Source organism: Octodon degus, unplaced genomic scaffold (assembly GCF_000260255.1).
Source record: "Octodon degus isolate 3935 unplaced genomic scaffold, OctDeg1.0 scaffold00143, whole genome shotgun sequence".
NCBI classification, from domain to species: Eukaryota; Metazoa; Chordata; class Mammalia; order Rodentia; family Octodontidae; genus Octodon; species Octodon degus.
The window spans coordinates 7,131,665-7,156,631 of record NW_004524719.1 but is presented as its reverse complement, the minus strand read 5'-3'; the positions used below and the strand labels follow the sequence as shown (position 1 = coordinate 7,156,631).

The window sequence follows — 24,967 nt, the reverse complement described above, 5'->3', positions numbered from 1 at the left end:
TATTTTTATTATTATTTTGCTTTGTAATCAGTATATTAAGAAGACATTCTTGGGCCAGCCAAATGCCTCAGTAGATTAAAGCCTTTACAAGCAGGCACAGGGGCCAGGGGTTTCATCCCCAGGCCTGCTGTGCTGGGACTGCTCCTGGGCACCCGGAGACAGCAACTGAGACTGGGCAGTGGTAGCGCGCACCCACAATCTCAGCTCTTGGGATGCTGCAAACAGGAGGATCACTACAAGTCGATCTAGTAGTAAGACCCTGAACAGCCTGTAGATCCTTCCCTAAAACTAAAAATAAAATAAATAATTAAATTGTGGGTATTGGGAGTTGTGTTTCCATGATGGAAGGTGACACAGAATAGTAACAAAATGATTTAAACCTTAGAAAAAAGAAGGCACTCTTAATATAAATGTAAAAATATATGTAAAAGTGTGTTTTAACAGTTGCTTAAATTCTGATACCCAGAATAAGCATGTGCACATGACTTTTTTTAAATATACAAGTAAAGCTATTCATCATAATTTCCTATACTATTATGATTAAATTACTATATTTGGGAGCATTAAGTCAAATGGGTTAAAGTAAGCGTGTAACATACCTGTGGGACACCTTCTTGTATTACACATGCACATTACCTTTCCATGTAGTATCTTCACTTCAATTTTAGAGGTACCCAGCTCTGAAGTCACAAGCCAAGTACTTCCCAAGGTCCAGAGAGAAGGAAAAACAACGTAAGTAAAAGCGGTCAGAAGTTTTATGCATATATTGAAAAAAGATGACACAGTGGAAAGGACGGCAATCCTAGAAATGCAGGCCCCGAAGAAGCAACATTATGATAAACCCCTTCTTTAGAAAGGCATCATTTCTACCACTGATATCACAGGCTAAATTACATTTTAGGCCACCTTCAAGTAATAGTTGTTTTTTGTTTGTTTGTTTTGGCTTTTGTAACTTTTTTGTATTTTAGGGAAGCGTCTACAGGATGTTCAGGGTCTCACTACTAGACTGGACTCATAGTGATCCACCTGTTTACGGCCTCCAAAGAGGGGGGGTTACAGGTGCGTGCCACCAGACACAGTCTCAGTTGCTGTCTCAGCTCACCCCAGGGGTGGGGCCAGCACAGCAGGCTCAGGGATTGAAGCCCAGGCCCCTGCGCCTGCTTGCAGAAACTTTAATCCACTGAGCTATATGGCTGGCCCTTCAAGTAATAGTTGAGGCAGTAAAATTCAGAGGCATCCCTGTGAGTCCCACTTAATACAAATAACTGTAGACAGACCAACGCTTCCACCCACTGTTTCCTTTTTTTGATTACCAGTTAAATACAGTTTTAATCCATAGCTTAACACTGAAGTGTCATACACTAAAATCAACAGCTGTGTCTAGAATTTCAGACTAAGCTTGTCCACATATACAAGTGAAATCAATTACAAGCATGGCCTAACAGACACCAGGATTAGGGACTTTTTACAGGCATAAAAGTTCACCTTGCACCCTGAAGTCATCGTACATACAGGGCAAAGTCGGAGCTTTTGTATTTGTGTTTTTTCTTCGTGTAACTTTTAAACACCACTATAATTGAATATTGAAAGAAAAGCAATAGTGAGTAGTGAATATATGATGATTCTAGTCCTTCACGCACTCACCTCTGAGCACTACATGCCAGCACTGAGCACTACTCACTGGCCCCTCTAAGAGGTCTGACATTGACCACCACCTCAGGGGAGATGCTCGTCATCCTCACAGGCTTCTCCACTATAAGAGCACTGTCTTTCCTGGTCTGATCAAAGTTATCAAAGTCCCCCAGTCCTACCTGATCCATTTCATTGGTCTCTTCTACTTCCTTCCTCTCAGGTAAGAATTTGTCCAGCAATGAGAGTTTATCAAGAAAGAGAAAGCTATTTTCTGGAAAGTTTACCTTAAATCCAATGATTAGATGACCTTTTTCATCTGGCCTATGATAAGTTGGCATGCCTTCATTTAGCACACACTTGATGTCTCCGTGCTGGACAGTTTGACCTGGATGAGAGGTGACGACTATCGTTAGGTTGTCAAGAGTGGATATTGGATTTTGGAAGCGACACAGTGCTTCAACCAGCTGTATATCCATATGCATGAAAAGATCTTCTCCTCATGGAGTAAAAACAGCATGGTCCTTCTGATCTGACACGATGATAATATCTCCCGGCTCTAGCCCTTGGTCTCCTTCATCATGGAAAGTTATCTTCTGGCCATCTTTCATGCCTTTGTCAATATGAACTTCTAGAATCTTCTTTTCTCTAACCATCTTCCTTCTGTTGCAGCTCTTACATCTGTCTTTAGGGCTGATGTGTTCTCCATGGCCCTGGCACTCCATGCACACAGACTGAGTTTGCAGAACCTTTCCAGGTGCTAGCTGATGAATTGTTATTTGCATCCCAGTACCTCGGCTGTTGGGACAGCACTCTACAGCTCCTTTTCTACCACCTTGACCTTCACATTCATCACAAATCACATTCTTCTGCAGAGCCAGTTTGCTTGTGGCTCCATTATATAAATCTCCTAAGGTAACTGTGAGCTGATGTACTATATTTTTAATCTCTCCTTTCTCCCTGCATCCTACCTCCTCCTCCAAAAAGCATATCAAAGCTATCCATGGGGGAATCAAAACCACCACCTGCTCCACCCTCCTTAACTGCCTGTTCACCTTCTTTGTCATACAATTCCTTTTCTTGACATCAGAAACAACTTCATAAGCTTGAGAAATCTGTTTAAACTTTTTGCCTTCATTTGGATTCTTCTCAGGATGGTGCTTCAAAGCCAGTTTCCAGTAAGCCTTTTTTAGTTCTTCTTGGGTGGCCCTGGGTTTGACCGCCAAAACATCATAATAAGCTGTTTCTTTCACCACTTTCTATAGGCAGTGAGGGGGCTGGGCTGCACTGAGGTAGACAGGAAGGAGTGCATAGCCTTGTGCCGGTCAAGCCGCCACTGCTCCTCCACATCTCAGTGCTTTCTGGAAAGCTACAGCTGTGTCATTCTTAATGAGCCCCATTGCCCAAGAACCAGCAGCATTGGTATCTAAAGACAGAAGGAGATAGATGTTGCAGCTCAAAAAGAAGACAGATTTCCTCAAAAAAAAAAAATTCCCCCAAAAGATCTAGTCAGTCCCAGAACAGACTGGGTGTTGGCTGCCCACCCCATGAATGACTATTTCTTTATGAAATCAACTGATTCATAGGCAAACTTAGGAAACATTCTCAAGGACAAGCCAAAAATAACAGTTCACAAGATATCTGAGTATACTTTCACCCAGTTATATTGATATATACAATTAATCATAGCATAGTTTATTAATGTGTTAGCATTTTGTATATGTTTAAGTTATAGTGATAGCAAATTCTATTTGGAATAATAACAACAGGAAGAAGTAGAGGAAACAAAGGAGCGATTAAATTAATGAAAATAGTACTTGGTCTTTTCCCTTACACTTCAGCCTATTATTGAAATTTTTATTTGAGGTTTGTTTTATTTTATAATTTTATCTCCTGCTGTATGTTATAGAAATGTATTTCTTACTTGCTTTACAATAGCACACTTTATAATGGATCAAGTAACCTCCCATAAATTGTTAATTTCTTCTTTAAAAAGAACAATCTGGTGTGAAATTCTATACACTAGGGTGGGATTTGAAACAAACATTTCACATTTCTCCATATCAATCATCAATGAAATCTATTTAAAATAGCTTTGTCTTTGTTTTTAGAAACAGGACTATTATTTTGAGCATTTTGGGGCTAAGGTGGGAAACTGTGCATTTTACTTGAAGCTATATTGATAATTTATAAAAGTATTTGCACCAACAGTAATATATTTTTCAAATAATTAAAAAGTTTCACCGAGCAAGGGACTTCCTACTTATCTATAACATGCTATCTGTAGGAACAGTAATGTTTTATTTAGCAATGAATTACTAAAGAAGTTTTATTGAAGCTTTACTAATTTAGACAGCATTTTCAAAAATATATTGTTTTGTGTTTATTAAACTATAAATGAAATTATAGGAATTATGAGGATACCCAAAATGTAATTTTTATCAGTGGATATATAAGAGATAAGAGAATCCTAGTCAATCTCTGATATACAATAGAGAAAACATATGCCACTCACATCTGCCCTTCCTCTTCAGACTCTCTCCTCCCCACCTTCAGTGCACCCACGCTGTCACGGGTCTCCTTTCCAGATTCCTTAGTGGCTCCTAGATAGCCACAGGTCCTGGACTTTGACTTTCCACGTGATAATGGGAGAGTGTTCTGGTAATCTGTGAAATCATGATTATCAATAAAATATGCACTGCTTTGTTTCTGTTATCAAGCAATAAGTTTGACAGGATTGCTTAAATTTCTGGACAAGATAACAATTTTAAATTTTAGTTTCAACATTTTTTACCTTCTGCTTGTTTAACAGCAAAAATAAATGGAAATACTTTTATCAGATAATCTAGAAATGCATTATTTCATACAAATTAAGTAGTACCTGCTCTCTAGTGTACATTGTTTTTAAAAAATAAAATGAAATGACCTTTACATCAATATGCAATTTACTTTCCATTAGGGATCAAGATACAACATTGTAGAACATGGCCCAGAATTTGAAACACACTACTAACACCCATCTCGTGCTTGGTGGGGTGAAGGTTGGAGAACTGGCCAAGCTGTGAAGAGGACAGATGTACTCTACTGCTGTTGGCAACAGAGGAAGAGCTAGAATAAAACCGAAGTCTTGACAAAACAGACATTGAAAGCTATGGCATGCTTGGCATGGTTGAAAACACATGGACTCCCAGCAGTCCATCCTGTGCAATGTTAAAGAGACCCCATCTCAAAACACAATAAATAAAAAAGGAGTTGGGGATATATCTGAGTGGCACAATGCAACCCTCACATGCCATGAGTTCAATTTCCATAACTGAGAACAAAAAATCAAAACACAACACAACTAACTGCATACTTTGGAGGAATGAGCCCTGGAAAGGAGCCACCTTTGCCCCTACGTGACAAATTTAATGAAATGAAGGGCAGAAACTGATAGATGTCAGCAGATGTTCACAACTTCACTACCTGGATATGTTCTTTATAAGATCAGGCAGAGCTCGGAAGAGTTTAATGACTGAAATATCAGTGTCACCTGCTCCTGGTCAGTTAGGTGCTCCCTGTTGTTTACAGTCCCCTGTTTAGAGTCTTGGACTTGGCCTACAATTTTCCTCTTTCTAACACATGTAACTATCAAATATTTTACCCAGAAACCTCTGCAGGGAGAAACAACTGAGGACAGAATTAGGAATGGTCAGAGATTGAATACCAAATGATTTTTGTTGTTATTATTGTGGTAGATGTGTTTGAGCCAAAGTATCTTTTCTGGTTTTTCATTTGGACATCATATGTATTCTTTTTACTAATACTGATGTAAAAACTGTCCCCACATTTGCTTACAGTTATGTAGGTCACAAGTCAGGCATGAGTCTCACTAGAGTCGAATCAAAGCATCTGCATTTCTCTTTGGAAGCTGTAAGCAATAATCTTTGCTCTTCCATTCCAGGCGTTAGGCCTCCCACACCCTTGCTCTTGTGATCCGCTCCTCCATCTGTAGAGCCAGCCAGCCTACATTGCAGACCATGTTTGGTATGTTTACATCTTACCACATGAAGAAAAATGTCTTCAACTCAAAGGTGTACATGGTGGTGTTGGTTCCCCTGGGTAATGCCAGATGAGTTCTGCATCTCAGAGTAGTTCACCTAATGATTGTGTCACGTAGAGTACCTACGTACTGGTGGCAGGGGTCAGGGCTTCATCACCTTGGGAACTGGAAATCTGCTCACCACGCCAGAGGACGACGTTCTTGTTTTGCCTCTGAAAGCAAATTTTGTCTTATATGATTTACTCAAAATATCTGTGTGTTTTCAGATTTCCTTGAGACGGTGATCAGTAAAAATAAACGATAAACTCTGATGTGTTGACTCTTATGAAGTGCTTTCAAATCAGTGTCAGCCTAGAACTCAAGTTTCATTTTCCAGGGTAAGGGGAAGGCCCCGGGCTATGCTGCTTCCAGAAACTCAGTGTGATGTCCAGGTGTTTAATTCTCTCAACTGGATAATGGAAGGATCTCCATATCAAAAACTGTGTTTTATAGACTTGCATGTACCAAAGATAAACTAAAACATTTACTAACAAAACTTAGATAAATTGTTAAGTCTTCAGAGGTTTGCGTTCTGAACCTGTTTCTTACTCCTCAAAGTATTCTGCTTTACCCAAAGCTATTGTCTACTTATTTAATCATTGTATGTATGCCTGATTTCTTTTCAAAAATATGTTCAGTTTTTTTACATAAGAAATCAAAAAATCTTTGACATTCTGGATTTAGAATCCTTATGTATTCCTTTTCTAAAAGACATAAATAATAATAAATGTGTCTAATAAAATCTTACATTTTTAGGATAAATACATTTCATTTTATTATAAAAATGTATGTTTAGGTGGTATTATATGTAATAATCTTTTAAAAATTAAATATAAATTTATTTTTATATTAATACTATTTGCTTGTGTACTGAAATAATTTCAGGTAAAATGAGGGATTTTGTGTGACAGACTCCCCACCACTAATGATTTCTAAACCAGGTATTATAAAGGGCAAGGACCATGTCCTCTCACGGCAAGCAAGATCCAATAAGAAAATAACTTTATATTCTGTCATTTCATATTTTTAGAAGACAGCTTTCTACTCTGCCCTGTATTCATGTTTTTGTTCACATTATAACACAGCTATATGGCAAGAAAGCCTATCTCTGAAACAAAGGATGAGAACATTGGGAACATATTTAAATATTTTATGATTTTATTTCATTAAACATAAATCAATACATTTATGTACATTTATTTTTGTTTATATTTTGTGGTAATATCATTACATCTTTAATTTTATTACATAATGAAAATTTTTATGTTATTATGTGCAAAATATATATATATATATATATATATATATATATATATATCACTCAAATCATTGAGCAGGAGTCTAGGGTTGGAATTTGGAAATGCTTGACAAAAAAATTCTTTCAGTTAAACAGGATAAGCAAATGTTAAGCACTTCAGATGATGGATATGTTAGCTGCTGTCCTTGGTTTTAAGAAAAAAAAAATGGTGACTTAGAACGCTGTCTATAAAAGAAAATCAAGGAAAGAAATTCTGCCAACAACACAGACTTTCTCAGAAAATAATTCCATGATAAAAGTGTTCATGAAGATTGTCATAATTAGAGCACTCACAATTGGGCAGGGTGTTCCTGCAATTTGCTGGCGTTATAGCAAATAGTTTAGCATGAATAAAAGCAAAGATAAATGTTCTAGAAGGTAACATTCCAATTGTTAACTATCTTCTCTATTGTTGCTTCTTTCCAAAATTCGAGCAATTTACTCTATTGGACATTATCTAAGATACCAACTCTGATAAAGCCCACTTACTATTTCTTTGATACATATCAAAACATCCATGTAAACAGGGAGAACAGTAAAGGCTATCTCAATAAGTCATCTTGGTAAAAGATTAGGTACAGAGAGAACTGCATCTCTTCAAAGATGAATAAATTGAAGGAAAAACACAACATCAAAGGGAATCTGACAGAGTTCCTTTGCAAGTACAGCAGAGAAAGGGGAAAAGGGAAATGTCAGGCAAAATAAAGATGAACGCAATGTTCCGGTGTTTTGCAACAGAAATAAAAATAAATTGCAGGCTAAAACTATTCAGTCTCTCTGGAATTCTCAGAAAATATATGCTCTGAAACCAGGAGTGATAAAACAATAGAAATGACAAAAAGGAAATTTATTAAAGGAACTATAAATAGTTTATATTATTATAATTTCAAATTATTTTAAAAAATAAATAATTAGCATTCATATGTCAAAATAATGATTTTAACAAAGGATAGGAAAGAAAAATAAAATTAAAAAAGGAAAAGATAGAAAGAATGATTTAATTTAACATAGTTCTGGAGAAAGAAGAGGGGAATACAATATGGAATGTGCTTTCCTGTTTAACTCAGTCATAAACACTGAGGGCGGAGGATGCAACTCGGTCTTGGAGCAATGGTGGAGACGCATGAGCTCCTGAGCTCAGGCTGCAGCAGAGCAAACCCAAACACCTCCAATTATGTGTCTTTATGAAAAGAAACTTTAAAAGCTAATTATGATTGGTGTATGCGTCCACTTTTTTAATTAGAAAGGCTTTGTACATTTGGTTTGTTTGTTCGTTTGTTTGAGACACAATCTTATTATGTAACTCAGGCTGATCTTGAACTCATTATGTAGTCCAGTTGGTCTATCTACAGGCACCTAAACTATTCGAAATTCACAACACTATTGATAGAAATATAATGAGGTGTTAGTCAACCACAAATCACTTCATTCCTTTATACAGCAAACACATTAAGTATAAGTAAATGAAAAAAAACTCACTATAGTTTTATGAGCATATCATCTTTATTTAACAAAAAAAACATAATGCCTTCTTTCTGTATGTTATGGATATTTTCAAGAATGCTTTCCTGAAAGGTAGGGGAGATAGCTCAGTGGACTAAGGGCCTGCTTAGGCAAGTGCAGGGACCAGAGTTCAATCCCCAGTACCACAGGCTGTGCTGGCCCCACATTGGGTGTGCTGAGCCGGCCATCAAGACTGGCATGGTAGTGCACAACTGTAATCCCAGTGCTGGAGAGGCTGAAAGCAGGAGGATCACAAAGATGCTAAGCTGTGTAGAGAGACCCTGTGCCAAACATATAATAAATAAATAAATAAATAAATAAATAAATAAATAAATATAAGAACCTTCCCTGAAACCATGCTTTGTTGTCTATAAATGTCATTACTGAGAACTTAATTTATTTTTATTGAGTCTTATTTTTTAGTATAAGTTTCAATTTCATTTCCTTCATTTTCAGAATTTATCTTACATTTAACCTCAAGAAATGAACTGAATTAACAATGCTGCAAACAAATCTACCCTATGAGGCCCTATGAGATAGCTCAGAGATCTAAAAGACCTGCTTACTTAGGCAAAGTGCACAGGGACCTTGGTTTGATCCCTAGCACCACATGCCATGCCAGGCCTGTCCCCAGGATGGGCTGAGCCAGCCAAAAAAAAAAACACCCTACTCCATGAGACTTCAAAAATTTCCCATCAACATCAACAATATCACCTATAAATGTTAGCACCTCAAAATATGGATCTACTTTTAAAATATGTTGTATGGAGTCTAATATGGGTTCAAAAGCTTTGTTGAATGATTTCACAAATCAGAGTGTGTGTGTGTGTGTGTGTGTGTGTGTGTGTGCATAACCGCACATGCCTTCAAAGTCTGCTTGGGAAGTTTTGTTCTCCAAGTGAATTAGTCTCCAGATTGACAAGAATTGAATTTGATGACACTCTGAGTATTTTGTGCTATGCTGCTGGAAGCCATGATAGCTTTGTAGTTATTTTGTATCAGAAATCATCTGTAAAGTACTGCCCGTGCTTTATTGAAAACTGAGTTAGTTTTGAAACATCCAGCAGGAGGAGGCAGTTTGGAAAATATTTATTCAGGCTTTTGCAAGCAATTCTTGAGCAATGATTCTTTACCATATTCACTTTTAATTTTGTCAACATTTTCTGCAGGACTAAGATCTCCTGATGAGTTCTCCTTGGCTTCCTTTTGTGGAGAAAGAGGAATGGGAAACTGGCTAGGGTTGGAATAATCTATTTTTAAAATACATGTGGTATGAAAGAGAATGATAATATAAATAAAACAATACTTTTCAGTGCATATTAAAATGATTGAAAGTCAGAGTCAGCCCCTGATACTTTGTGACAGAGAGGTGATGGAAAGCAGCCCATATCTAAAGAAAAGAACATTGAGAAGTCCAAATGATTGTGTCCTTTTGTCTTTTTTTTTTTTTTTTTTTTTTTTTGTTTTACCAGGGATTGAACTCATGCTCCTTGTGCTTGCCAGGCAATGTGTCCTTTTGTCTTTAAAAGATATGATGGAGGGGGCCGGGGAGGTGGCTCAGTGGAATAAGCACTTCCCTGGCAAGCACAGGGTTTCTGAGTTCAATCCCCAGTTCTGCCAAAAAGAAAAAAAGAATATGTAATAGAAGAATAAAATATGTAAAACACATAAAATAATTGAATGTAAATAAACAAGGGGACCCACGTTCAAAGTGCGCTATGAGTCTTGCTCTTCAGAAAGAGTAGTTTTGTCCCAGTAGTATATTAGTTTGGATAATCTGACTCTTGGATCTTTGTGGGAAGGGTAAGTGAGAAGTTACTAGATGTCTAAGATTCACTTCACCTTTTTTGATATTTCAAGGCATTTTCCCCAAAATCATTTTCACCTTTCAACTCTCTCCCTAAATATGTAGACACTGGCTCTGTTTGGTAGAAAGCAACACAATTCATCACACGAGGATGAGCTGCACAAGATCCCCACCCCTGCAAAGTGGTCACGTGCCCAACCTTGTTTTTTGGGTTGGCTGGTCTGCTCTCCTAAAGCACTTCTGTCAGTCCTCAAAAGCACTCTGACCGTGCTTGCTAATAAATAACCATAGTTGCTCAGTAGGTGAGTTGGTCTAGCAAGAAATTTTCATTATATCCAGACTCTAACCATATATTTGTTTTAGGGTGAATTTGTCTGGATTAGACCTTTCACATGATGGTGAAAGTTTAACACGATGAAGATTTAAGGTTGTGTCAACTATCTTACCTAAGTTATTTAGATCCTTCTGTGTCCCTCATAGTAGTTTGATTCAACTCTTTAGATTATGTAGAAAACAGCTTTAAAAATTAATCATCTTAATGGCATATTCTTACAGAAGAAGTATCAGCAAACTTCTTTAGAGGACCAGACAGTCAATCTCAGACATTTCAGGCATTGCAATCTCTTTGGCAACTGCTCAAGAGCTACAGGTCCACAGAATCAGCGAGAAGTAAAACACATAAATTACTGGACATTCCAATAAAACTTTAAATATGAAGGCTGAATATATTTGATACAATTTTTACATGTTTTATAATAATCTTCTGATTCTTTCAATCCGTTAAAAATATAAATGACCATAGGAAAACAGACGCTACACCTGATTTGCTATAATCAAACATTAGTTTGCTTGTGTCTAGTACAGTGTACTAAATTCTACTGTATAAAGAAGGGTAATTAGGTAAGATAATGGCTATGTTGATCTTATTAAGTGTAGTATTTCTGTAAGCATTAGCACATGAAATATCACATTGTACTGTATAGAAATATATAGTCATCTAAACTATGATACATAAAAGAACATATTTTAGTCAAGTACTGAAGGCATTTTTCTCCTCTGACCATAAGTAAAAAACAGTAAACTCTGATAGGAGTAAGTGTGAACGGGCCAGAGTGATCCAACAAATCCAGGCTAGAAAAATCACAAATCCTTGGCTCATACACTAGCAATCTGTTCCAGTTCTAATTCAGGCCCCTGACAACTTGAAAGTGATTTGCCTTCATTCTTTATTCCTCCTGTCACCACAGTGGCTCTCAGCATGACGTCTTAGAGAATGTGCTACTGTCCTCTTACTGCAGCTCCCTTAGCAGGGATGATTAATACGAACCAGAAGAGAAAGCAACCTTCACTATGTCCAGCTTGGAACCCTTGAGTAAGGCAGGCTCTGCGTTCCTTTAGGCTGATTATGGTGCAGAAAGTAAGCTATTTAGAAGCATTTAAAATGAGGTGCTTGTTTGTTTGTTTTGCAGTACTGGGGATTGAACCTGGGATCTTGTACTTGCAGGCAGGTGTTTATGCTGCTGAGCTATCTCCCCAGTTAAAATAATTTTTAAGTCATGACCAAATTGAAAAATTCAAAATGATAAGTTATTAATTAAATGTACTCTTAGATGCAACTCTTGACTAATGTTTCTTGTATTTTAACATTCTTTGTTTTACTTGGTATTTACTTACAAATTTTCATGGTGATTATTATATATTTTATTTAATCTTTCAAACATGGTCTCTGCACATATTGTTATTCATGCTACAGAACCCATTCTCTGCCTTTCTTCATAGTTATATCACAACTTTTGGTTAAATCAATACGCAGCACTCACCTTTTTGTGACCCTGCAAATGTAATTTTCTTTAAATTAAGGAATGTGTAATGTTTATAGTCATGTGTCCCTAATCCTAAAATGTTTTTCTCTTCCTCTTCCTCAGAATCACATGGTTTGTGCTCTTATTCTTTCATGCACGTATGCCTAATTATTCCCACTCCCTTTGTTCTCCTTTCTTCCTTTCCCTTTTCTTCTTCAAATCAGTGATAACTGTGAACTCAAGATGCTCTAGCCTTCTTTGTCAATTGCTTTTTTTTTTTTCTTTTTCTTTTCCTTTTCTTTCTTTCTTTTTTTTTTTTCTGTGTGTGTGTGTGTGTGTGTGTGTGTGTGTGTGTGGCCAGCTCAGCCTGCCCTGGAGACAAAGCCGGCATGGCACATGGAGCCAGGGACCAAACTGCGGTCCCTGCAATTGCTTAAGCTTGCCCAAGCAGGCACTGTGGACTGCTGAGCTATCTCATCAATCTGATTTATTTTCACTTCAAGGAATTGCCTTGCCCCCCTCCTTTTTTTAAATCAAATGCTCTGTGATAAGGAATCCATCTCTTAGGAAAGATTCCTAACTTAGGCACTGATTCTTATGAATCTCACCTCACAAGAAGGACATTTCAGAAGCAAATATTTTGGACAAAATTTGGATACAATTTATTTATTATACACTTATGATAGATGAATTACTAAATCTAGATGTATAATTTTAGATAGAAATTAACTACTCCTCAAACCTGTAGGATTTTTTTTAATCCATTTTCTCCTCCACCATTGTTTTTGGCAATAATTACCAAATCCCCATTTTTTCTCATTTTTCTCTTTGAAAGGAAAAAAGCTTCTTGAGTTTTCTTTCTTTCTTTGCATATATACATCTACAAATATGTGCATACAAATATCTTTCTTTCTTTGTGTCTGTCTTTTCTAATAATAATGTGTCTTAATGACACTATTTTACATTCATTATGCTGAGTACATTTCTATTTATCAATTAATATAATTTAGTGCTGAGATAATTATAAATTCTGTGATATTTTACATTTTATTTTCTTTCATGGAAATTTAATAATGTGATTATTTCAATTCTTGACTTTTTTATTTTCTTAAAGGAGCCATGCTCATAGCATATGATGATATTTTTAATTATGGCAGTGAAAAATGCATTGCTATTGCCATTAATCTGTTTCAAAATATTCTCCTAACAGAGCATTCTATTGTTCTTTCCATTTTCTGAAGCATTTCTGAAAGTTCTCTTTCATTACTTTGGTGGTGTGATTCTGAGTAAATCCATGTCTAGAACTATTTCAAACGTTTAGCCTTGCATTGTCATTTTGATTTGGTCAGGAAACTGACCAAAACAAGGAAAACAAACAAACAAATGCAACTAGCAGTACAAAAGATAAATAACAATAAGTAATGCATTAAATAAATAAAACATTAAGAACTACCTCCTAAATGTGTATGTCAGTCAATGGGAGAATTTAGAGGAAATAGATTCCTAGGCACATATAAGTTATTAAAAGACAGCCAGGGCCCGGCAGATAGCTCAGCAAATTAAAGCACCTGCTTAGGCAGACACAGGGACTGGGTTCCATCCCTGACACCACATGCTGTGCCAGCCCTTCTCTGGGGTGTGCTGAGGAGGCAACTGAGACTGGGCATGGTGGTGTGCACCTGAAAATCAAGCGCGTGAGTGCCTGAAAACAGGAGGATCACTACAGGTCCCATCTGCTTAGTGAAGCTCTGTAGACACTATACTAAACACATAAAACAAACAAATAAATAAAAGAGAACATGAAAATTTAATACCCTCAAATAACCCAGTGACAGACTACGAAAGCAAAGCAGTAACACATATTCTGCAAACAGTAAAATATTTTATCTAGAGAGAATCACTGATGAATTCTACAAAAACTTTAAAAGGTTTTCACATCAATATTTTTCAAGATCTTTACTGAAGCTGAAAGGGAAGGACTATCTACAAACTCATTGCAGAGGCTACCATCACCCTGATTCTAAAACTAGATAATGATACAACCAAAATGAAATCTATAGGCAAGGCTGTTCAATACAGATTAAAATTCCCCAATTAGATACTGATAAAAAGAATACAATGAATCATCAAAAAGCTTGTACATCAGGTCCAGGGACCTTTCCTGTCTGGGATGTACACAAATCAATAAATGTATGTGTGTGTGTGTGTGTGTGTGTGTGTGTGTGTGTGTGACATAACTAGAAGAAAGATGAACAAAATACACGAGTATCATAGTAGACACTAGAAACACTTTTGAACACTTCCAGCATTCTTCCATTATAAATAAGACTGAAGAAAATGTGTGTAGAAGTATGTTGTCTAAATCTGGTAAAAGCCATTTATGACAAATCTACTTCCAACATAATAGAAAATGGAGAAAAACTAAGATTTTTTTTCTAAAGTCAAGAACAAGGTAAGGATGCCCTTTACTATAACAATTATTTTAAAAGTTTATCAGCCACTATATTTTTGATAACATCTAGTATTTTCATTATTATTCTCCTATTTTTGTCATCTTCTACTTGATAGGGAATTTCTTTATATTTATACTTCTACCTCCTTACATCATAGTGAAGTTTATACTTTTTATTTAATTTTTCAACTTGTAGGAATTCCTTTAATTTTCTGATTTTTCTTCTGATACTACCTTTATTTCCTTTACAGAAAATTATTCCTTTAAATCAGGTTGCAACTTCACTTTGTGTTTGATTCTTCCTTTTTTAGTGTTTTTCATTTTGTCTATTTCATGTGGTTCTTGTGCTTCTATTTGTTGGCTCATATAAAGAATACATAGTGTCCTCAGAGGTCTAACAATCCTGTAATTCTTACACATCCACGCATGAAACATAGAAAAAGTCACACAACTATCTACTAAACTGAAGGGAATCATGCTAAAAGAAAGTTTGTTAAATGTGCAAGCGTGCATACCCACCCACAACCACACCCACACCCACACCCACACACATACACACACAAATAAATATGGTCTTACCTGAAGTTAGAATGTGTGGGAGACTGGCAGATTTTATTGTGAAGTCTCAGAGCCTGACTTTTTACCTCCTTTATTGTCATCATTTAAATTATAAAATCAAATGATATCTTTTTTTTTTTTTTTGGCGGAAACGGGGATTAAACTCAGGCCCTTGAGCTTGCCAGGGAAGTGCTTATTCTACTGAGCCATCTCCCCGGCCCCCAAATGATATCTTGACATTAAAAAAGTAAGGAATAAAGGGCTGGCGAAATAGCTCAGTGGATTAAAGCACCATTTAGGCAGATACAGCGGCCCAGGTTCGATCCCCAGAGGGCCCTGCCAGCACCAGCACAGGGAGCACTAAAATGGAGACTGAGACTGGGCATGGTGGCACTTGCCTGTTCCTCGCTCTTTTAGGCTGAACACAGGCGAATCAGTAAGCATCCGATCTGCGTGGTGAGACCCTGTAGACCCTGTACTAAAACTAAAAACACAAAAGTAAGGAATGAGCTACATCTCTCCAAGCCCTTGTTATCATTTACTGTATGATCAGTTCTTCCGAATAGGAAGTAAACGGAAGTGACACATCGTACTTCTTAAGGATGTTTAAAAATCCTTTGCGATTGTCGTGCATTGCAATACAATGAGTGGGTGGAACAGCCGACTTCGTGCTGACAGGACAGGACAGCACTGTGGGGCAGCTGACGCGAGGCTGTCGACAGAGCCGAAAGCAGAGGGAAGCCCGCCCTCGAGCCATCTACCGAAGCTTGTGGAGATGAGAAAGACACATGCTTTATTCTGGGAGTCATTACATTACATTTAGGGTTTCAACAGCACTGTAGTCTTGCATTCCTTCATTTATTTGTATGTTCTTCTCATATGGATGACCAAAACTTTTATGCTTGCCAAAGTTCTTTTCATTTCAAAGAAAAAAAAAAAAAAAAAAAACACTGTAAACAATGATATGAAATTTTAGACCCAGTCTTCCTAAACATGCCACTTTGTATTATTTAGCCTCCTTCCTGAGAAGGACATATCTATTGGAAATATTTGAATGTGTAGTAGGTTCTTGAGTGGAAATAAGCTACAAGATTCTAATAATTCTTGATGGATTGGTAAATATGACCTTAATAATGCATGCATGAAGAGTTTCCACTTCTTACAAACTGAAATAAATTGCCCTGAATTTCGCAAATACTATTTGCTGAACCCACACACACCCATTGGCAGGTTTGATGAGATAGCACATCCTGCCTTCCTTTTGCAAAGAGCAAATGCTGATTCATAGAACAAGTGTTTTAGATGAAAATGAATAGGTAGGAAATAAAACTGTAATGTAAATCTAGGCCCATAGTTAGATAGATGACAGCTGCACATCTAAAGGAAAATAGTCAATATTTCCTGTGATGATAGATTGAGCTGGGATTAGAGTACAGCTGGATTTCATCTCATATTTCTCAGCAGCACATATTTTCCTCAGTCTTAAGAGGCTCTTTTTTTTTTTTTTTTTTTGTACTGGGAATTGAACTTAGGACCTTGTGCTTGCCAGGCAAGCACTTATTCTACTGAGCTATCTCCCCAGCCGTTAAAAGACATTTCTGAATGAGTTTCAAAATACTAGGCCATTTATCAACCATAAATTGTACTACTTCTTGTTAAATGTTATGATTTGTGTCTAGTTGTTCCCCCAAACCCTCATGGGGTGGACTTCCAGAATTTGTGCTTAACTCATGAGTCACTGGGATTATGGGAGTGAGTGCTGCTGAGATTATGGATGTGAGTGCTACACCCAGCCTGGGACGCATAGCCTGAATGAAACATAAGGGAGATAAACTTGCTCTCTGTTGCCCTTGCTGCTGCTCTTCCTCCTTTTGCTCTTTGCTCCTTGCTGCTCCCATGAAAGGTTGCCCTCTGCCTTGGAGCCAAGTGAATATGGACTGAAACCTCCACTGACTGTAAGCTCATTAAACCTTTCCTTCCTTTATTTTGGGTGTTGGGTATTTCGTCCCAACAATGAGAGAACAGTAACTGAGACAAATGTAGATATTGACCATTTCCTTTGTCTATCCTTACATTTCAGAAATAAGGAAAGTTATTTAATATGGCTTTCAGTAATGCCAATGAGTCACTGTAGGGCCACTGATTCTCCAAGACCCCACTAAAAGGATATGCATAATTCATACAACATAAAGACGTGACCATACACCTGTGAGTTTCTGGACTATGGATTTTGCAAAATTTTCTCAATTTTATTTAAATACACACATAAACAGGGGCTGGGGAGATAGCTCAGTAGAATAAGTGCTTGCCTGGCAAGCACAAAGTCCTGAGTTCAATCCCTAGTACCTCACACACACACACACACACACACAAAAGAATACATAAACAGAATGGTTTAAATATTATTCTAAATCACAATATTTGATATGTAGATACCCTCCACTAAATTAATCTTTTAATATTTGTTATCCTTCTTTCAGTGTTAAATACATTTTTTAATCGAAAATATGACTGAATATGTTTGCCTTATTTGTGTTTTCAATGCAGAATTTTTGTATTCAGTCCTGGGGACTTGTAGGTTAGCTCAGTTGTCTAAAGTGCCTGATTAGGCAAACTCAGTCAGGCGCAGGGGACCGAGGTTCGATCCCTAGCACCACATGCAACACCAAGACCCATCATTAAGGCAGCCTGAGCCAGCCAAAAAAATAAAATAAAATAAACTGTATTTAGTCTTTTCTGTTAATGGCGATGCTAAATTTTCTGTATGTTATAATGAAATATGATTTTATGAAGAAAAAATCTTACTCTTAATTATGCCAAGATACAAGAAACTTACAGTGTCAACCTGTGAATGTTGCAAGAGCTAATTATGCAACTATGGAGCATGGATTATGTTGATGCATACTGCTTGGAGAGCAAAGATGGAAACGCTGAGCCTGGCCTGGAAGCCTATGGATCAGCCGGTCTCTGCTGACATCAAAAATCTCATTCATCATTATGTTTTCACCTCAAGCTATGTGGTTGAGCTATTCTGAACTCTTTTCAAGTTGGTCTTCAGTATTCCATGATAGTTACGCTACCTGAAATTTTGTCTCATTCATTGTTCATCCATTTCATGCAATTGTCAGCTAGTTAGTTCTTATTTTCTGTCAGATCTTAATACAATAGTCACTTCCTAAGGAAGGCCTATGCTAGAACCCATGCCTAAATGATTTTCATCTAATGTATCATTTCTCATAAGCATGCCAATCCTCTTTGTATCTCTAATCTATCTTGAAGTCTTTTGTTGGTATAACTCTACACTTTCTTTCCAATTAAGCCAGAGAGATAGTGTCATTTCTAGTCACCTTTTTGTTTACTTCAATTAAAAAATGTGTTGCATGTAGGGCAGAGATGAATAAATGTTAGCTGTATGAGTAAAAAAATGAATGAAGTAGATTTTACTTATACCTGGCTTCAAAGCATGAAAAAAGTAGACATGAATTTAACCACATCAATATTTATGTTTGAGGATATCTTTTTAAATGTTTCAAGAACTTGAGCAAGAAATGAGAACTCTTATTCTTTTTCAATAATAATATACATGGAACTAACAAGAATGAAAATTTTCAGCATAAATTTTAGAAAGTTTCACAATTTCTTTCACAATCTCACTCTTAAAAGTGTGCTTTACTAGATTAACACTCCCTCAGATAATATCAGTGTGTATGAGATGAAGCAAACAAAAGAACACAAGGAGAGTAAGAACATAAAAATAAAGACTTCAACTGGGAGTAAATTTTTTGAAGAAGGAATGGGTTATGCATGAGCATCTGCCTATCAGGTATTTTACACAGGGCAGAAAAAAAACCTGTAGGACTTTATTCTTAAAGCAGAAACAAACAAATTTTGAATGAGTTACTCTGCTTTAAAGGGTTGGAGGTATCTTTAAGAAGAGCAGATTGAAAGGAAAGAAAGTATGCTCAGTGGCGTGACATACCCTCTGCATTCCGGCCCGTCATCTACACGTAGAAGGAATACTCGAGCCAGCACAAAAAATAACTTTACCAGCATGGAGGTCGCGTCAAAGGTGAAGGCTGCATTTTACTTACAAAATAATTGTCTGCTAAAACTAAATAATATACAAAATTAGCACTGTTGATGGAATAGGAGAGAATCTATCTTATCTGATGCACAGTATTTAACACATTCAAGAGGGATCTCCTATTAGTCAAGATTTTTCAGAAACAAAGAGCCAGCAACATGGATGAACCTACTGGTAAACAGGCAGGCAGGCGGGCAGACAGACAGATACACAGACAGACAGACAGACAGACAGACAGACAGACAGACAGACAGACAGATGATAAGGGAATTTACTAGAATTGGTTCAGGGAAGCCAGTAGTACAATACATTGCAAGCCCAAAAGCTTTAGAATCATTGAATCTTACTGTGTGACTTTCAGTCTTATCGCCTGAGAACTTAGAGTCATTAGGGTTCAAATCACAGAAGCCTAAAGCTGCAAAATCCAGAGTTATGTTCTCACGAGAATGAAAAAAGACTGTTCCACTCTCCACATATGTACACATTTTATAAATTTCTTTATCTTGGATTTTCAATAATGTTTCACCCAAGCCTCTCATTACCCAGCACAATACTGACTACAAGCCATAATTTAGGAAATAAGTGTACATCTAGCTGTGTGTCCCAAGAAATTAAGAACGTATTTCTGGTACCCTGCCCTAATCTCTGCTTGCTTAATAATTTTCTTTCCCTAATCTTCTAGAGCACCTCATAAAAAGCTTGTGATTCCCAATCTGTCCACACTATGTACTGGCTGCATATACTGCAAGTCACTTCTAAAACAGACGCTTCAACTGCTTCTCTGCACCTTCTCACAGGGTGCAGCAAGAAGAGAGTGTTGGTGGGAAAACTTGAGGCTTAATGTTGCACTAAAACATACAAACAAACAAACAAACAAAAACAAAAAACCAGAATGCTATGCCAAGACCAGAAGAAAGAACAATGAGTTGATGGGTTCTTTTTTGTTGTTGTTGTTTTGGTTTTGCTTCTTTTTTTGTTTGTTTTTTTGTTTGTGCCAGCCAGGTCCTCAGCAACTTGCCAACAATAGATTCACCTGCCAAACCCTTCCAGGAACACACTCACAACCACAACCAAACTAGTTCTGTACAAGCCTTCTGAGCATCCCTAGATCAGAGGAAACTGACAGCCAGAATTAATGGCCACACTCCCTACAACTGCTCAGTATATGAAGAGACGTGAAAATAGGACCACTCTCCAATAGAACATAGAAAGTAACTACAGATATTGGAAGTAGCAGACAAAAACTCGAAGAGAGCTGTTTAACTACGATTATTGATGAAAAGAAAAATATGTTCATAGTGGATGAAAATATAAGAAATCCCTGATAAAACCAGAAAGAACCATGATAAAAATCCAAATTAAAATTATAGAACTGTAATATCCAGTATCTAAAATGGAAGTGCCACTGTTTAGGACTCACAGATGACCCCAAAGACCTCCATATTTTATCTCACAGCTGGGGAATAGGCTATTTTATATGGCAAATAGAACTTTCGAAATATGAATTTAGAGAAGAAAAAGATTTCCCTGTGGATGAGGTCAAAAGAATCAGAAGATTCTAGTGTTTACTAATGAGCATAGAGGAAGAGGGATATCATGAACAAAAGAATGTGAGGGATATTGAACAGAAAAGCTGGAAGTAAACAGATACTCAGGGCGGTACTTCAGAAGGGAATTCAGCCCTGCGTATAAATTGACTTTATGATGTAAAATCTCTGATAGACTTCTAAAGTACATCCTAAGAAACTGACAGTCTGTATTGTGTTAACAAATAGGTCTGTGTTAATTTGTTCTAGAAGCAATGTAAAACTAATGTCATAAGCTGACCAGCTGAACAAATTTAACAGATTGAAAACATTTAATATCTTATTACATCTCATAAAAATTAGAAATACAAAGAAATTACTTCATTCTTTATGTGATACTCTATCTAATGCAACCAGTTTTAAGTTACTGCATAGATTTTCATTAGAATCTGGAACACTATTTCATAATTTATTATAGTTCTTTGTAATTTTAATCAAATGTAACTCACAAGAGAAAGAATCAGAGAGAGAGAGAGAGGGAAAAAGACAGATGAAAGAAAGGAAAGGAGTAATAAATGAAAAAATAGTTCTATATTTTCAGATTACACAAAAAGTAAGGATAAAATAAAGTCAACTACCAGAAATAATAAATTAGCATAAATACTAAAAACAAAGTCAATATATGCCAACAAAAATTTATTGTGTAATTAGTCTCAAGCAAATAGACTATAAATACTATCAAAGTCAAAATACTGAAAAATAATTTTTCGTACTGGATATAATGCAAACCTACACGTTGAAAAAAATGTAAAAACTTGAGAAGAAATGAAAGAATAGAACAATTGAATACCAAAAAGTTACCCAAGGATTTCCTCTCCCAAAAGTGACTTAAAATTTAGTTGAATCTCATTTTACTTTTGTTGTTGTTGAAATTCAAAACTACTTCTGAAATGCTTGAAGGCATGTAGACATGAAAAGTGCTTTTGTTGTCGGCAGCTAAATTAGATAGAAACATTATAGGCAGTCAGACAGGGCCAGGTCAGGAAGGAAGCCATGCAGAAGACAAGGTGACTTTGCAACTTTGGAAAGGAGACACCCCTGCTGTGGGCCAGACCTCAAGATAAAAGAGGAAACAAGTGCAGCCACCTGCTTCCCTAGGGATGAACTAATACTAAGCAACTTCCCATGTTCTCCACCTTAGACCCACCTGACCACATGTTTACTCTATAAGAATCCCTGAAGAGACAGCTTCCCGGAGCAACCCACTTGGGTTCTTTTCTGTTCTTCTCTCAGACAGAAACTTTCTTTCAAAACCCTAATAAATATTCTGTTCTTAACCTCCATTTATTCCTAAAATTCATTCTTCAATTTTAGAGAACACAAACTTGTCCCAGGTACCTTTCAGGTAGTGAGTTTCATTTCCCTGAGTCTGTCTTTCTTTCTTCTTTCTTTCTTTCTTTCTTTCTTTCTTCTTTCTTTCTTTCTTTCTTCTTTCTTTCTTTCTTTCTTTCTTTCTTTCTTCTTTCTTTTCTTTCTTTTGTTTTTCTTTTTCTTTTTTCTTTTTTTTTTTTGTATTTTAGGGCAGAGTGTACAGGGTGTGCAGGGTCTCACTGGGTAGATAGAACTCAGAGCGATCCTCCTGTTTACAGCCTCCCAAGTGCTGGGATTACAGGCACGCGCCACCATGCCCAGTCTCAATTGCAGTCTCAGCATGTCCCTGGGGCCCAGGGATCAAACTCCCTGCCCCTGTGTCTGCTTAAGCAGGTGCTTTAATCCACTGAGCTATTTGACTGATCCTCCCTATATCACTTTGATTATCTAAGCAGTTGTTTAAAAAATTTTAAAAGCTTACTCTTCTTATATTTCAAGAATTATTATGGAGCCTGGGAATTAGCTCATCAGCAGTGCCTGGGCTGGCAAGTATGTGGTCCTGAGTTTGAACCTCAGTGAAAAAAAAAAAAAGAGAGATAATAATAAAGACTCTGTTATAAAGACTCATTTTTATCACCAAACGAAAATTAAATGTCTCTCTACAAATTATACTATAAATTAGAAGCCCATTTAAGACAAAAATAAAACCATACACAAGGTGAAAATTGCAATGGTCAATCAACCCAAAATTCAAAAATTATAGTTCTATAGAGATTAGAATAACATTGTGGAGAAAATGTCCTCCCTTAAAAAGGAATTACTTTGGACAAAAGTAGTAGCTATAAAAGACTAAAAAAACCTCATAAATAACAATTAAAGGTAATAATTGTATTCATCAAAACATATCAAAGAAATGAACAGAGAGAAATTGGTACAATCTGGGAGAAATTTTGAAAAACACTTAAATGAAAACATTGTAAAAGGGTGCATAAACAAAACTTTTAAGTGACTAATAAAATAATGATTACAATGAATACATTATGTCAATAGGCACAGTTCCAAGAATAATACAAATATGGCCAGGAAGTTCATAAATTGAGCCAACAGCATTAATGATCAGGAAATAAAACAAAAGTTTAAAAACGCTCATTGACCTATCTCTAGAAACATATTATATTAAGTGCTGCGAAAAGAAGAATGAAACCAAAAGTTAACACAGCAGCAAATCAAGCAGAATTCTCCACAGAGTTGATGGGGGTGTGGAAGTTTAAGCTCTGTGACACTTCAGCTTTATTGTCAACTTATTTGTATTGAGAAACTACTAGAGGAATGACAGACTTGTGGGGGAGCTACCTTAGAAGAGGACTACCCAGTAATCTCTATAGCTGGATGTGCTATTAGTAAGTGAAGTCTTCTTGGGGCTGGGTCAATGGGTGGTTTCCTCTGGAGGGTTTATCTCTTAAGTGTTCTTCCCTTGTGCCCTGATTCCTAGTCCCCAGGAGATAATCAGGCTTGGGTTTCCTTGCCTTTCTGCCAAGATTTCTCCCTTCAACCCAATTGACAGTAGCCTGAAATCTTGGAAATGTTGAACAAATTAATCTTCCCTTTTTTTTTTTTTTTTTTTTTTTTTTTTGGTGTGACTGTTGGATATTTTGTCCCAGCAATGAGAAACCTGCTAATACAGAAAATTAAAAAGAACTGTGATTGTTGCTATGACTACACTACCATGTGGTTCAGAAGCTTTTGAAAACTAGATTATGGGACAGTTTGAAAATGATTGGAAATGTGGGCTAGAAAAGCTCCCGATTTCGGTAAGAGGCCTGATGGAAAACTTCTATTGCTGCTCAGATCCGAGTACTGTTAAAGATACCAAAAATAAAGGCTACCTTTCTAAAGTTTCAGTTGTAAATGTATATTCTATTGGAAATTTGACTACTATGTTATACTACTGTTATAGGTAGCTAAATTAGGTAAAAAATATTACAGGCAGTCAGACAGGGCCAGGCCCTCAAGGAGACAAGATGGAAGACAAGGTGACTTTGCAACTTGGAAGAGACAGACACTCTCATATGGGCCACACCGCAAGACAAAAGAGGAAACACAGCTACGTACTTCCCTGGGAATGGGCATCAGGGACTGATATTCTACATAGGTATCAATCATCTCGAAAGGGCCCAAATGAGTCACTAGCCCAACCCCCAACAGGAAGAGACCCTGCCCCCTATTCATGCCCGCTTGCTACGTGACTTGCTTCCCTATGTGGTACCGGATTTAATCAATCTTACCTGAGCAATGGTGCTTGTAATCTCATTGGTTAACCACAGTTTTTTCCCACCTCATGCCCAACTAAGCAAGTTCCCAAGTCTTCTCCACCACCTTAGACCCGCCTCACCACATGGTTTTCCTCTATAAAAATCCCTGGAAGAGACAGCTTCCCTGTGACAACCCCCTCCGACCTGCTCCTGTTCTTCTCTTGGACAGGCACTTTCTTGCTCTCAATAAATATATTCTGCTCAGAATCTCCATTTGTTCCTAAAATTGATTCTTAGTTTTAGAGAACGTGAGCTCGTCCCCGATACCTTTTAGGTTGGGAGATCAGATTTTATCTCTGTTTCATTTGGAGGTATACTTGTATCACTGTTGTAAGCAGCCAAGTTAGATAGAAATATTATAGACAGTCAGATATGGTCAGGCCCTCAAAGAGACAAGATGGAAGACAAGGTGATTTTACAACTGGGAAGAGAGAGAGAGACACTCCCATATGGGCCACACCTGAAGACCAAGACAAAAAGAGGAATCACAGCTTCATACTTCCCTAGGGATGGGCATTAGGGATTGTTAGCCTAAATAGGTGTCA

The 24,967-nt window shown here is 37.0% G+C and overlaps 1 pseudogene; it reads right to left on the bottom strand.

Moving 5' to 3' along the window:
* Positions 1–1,689: 1,689 nt before the first annotated feature.
* On the bottom strand, positions 1,690–15,886 carry LOC101570336 (annotated as a pseudogene).
* Between the last annotated feature and the right edge of the window lie 9,081 nt (positions 15,887–24,967).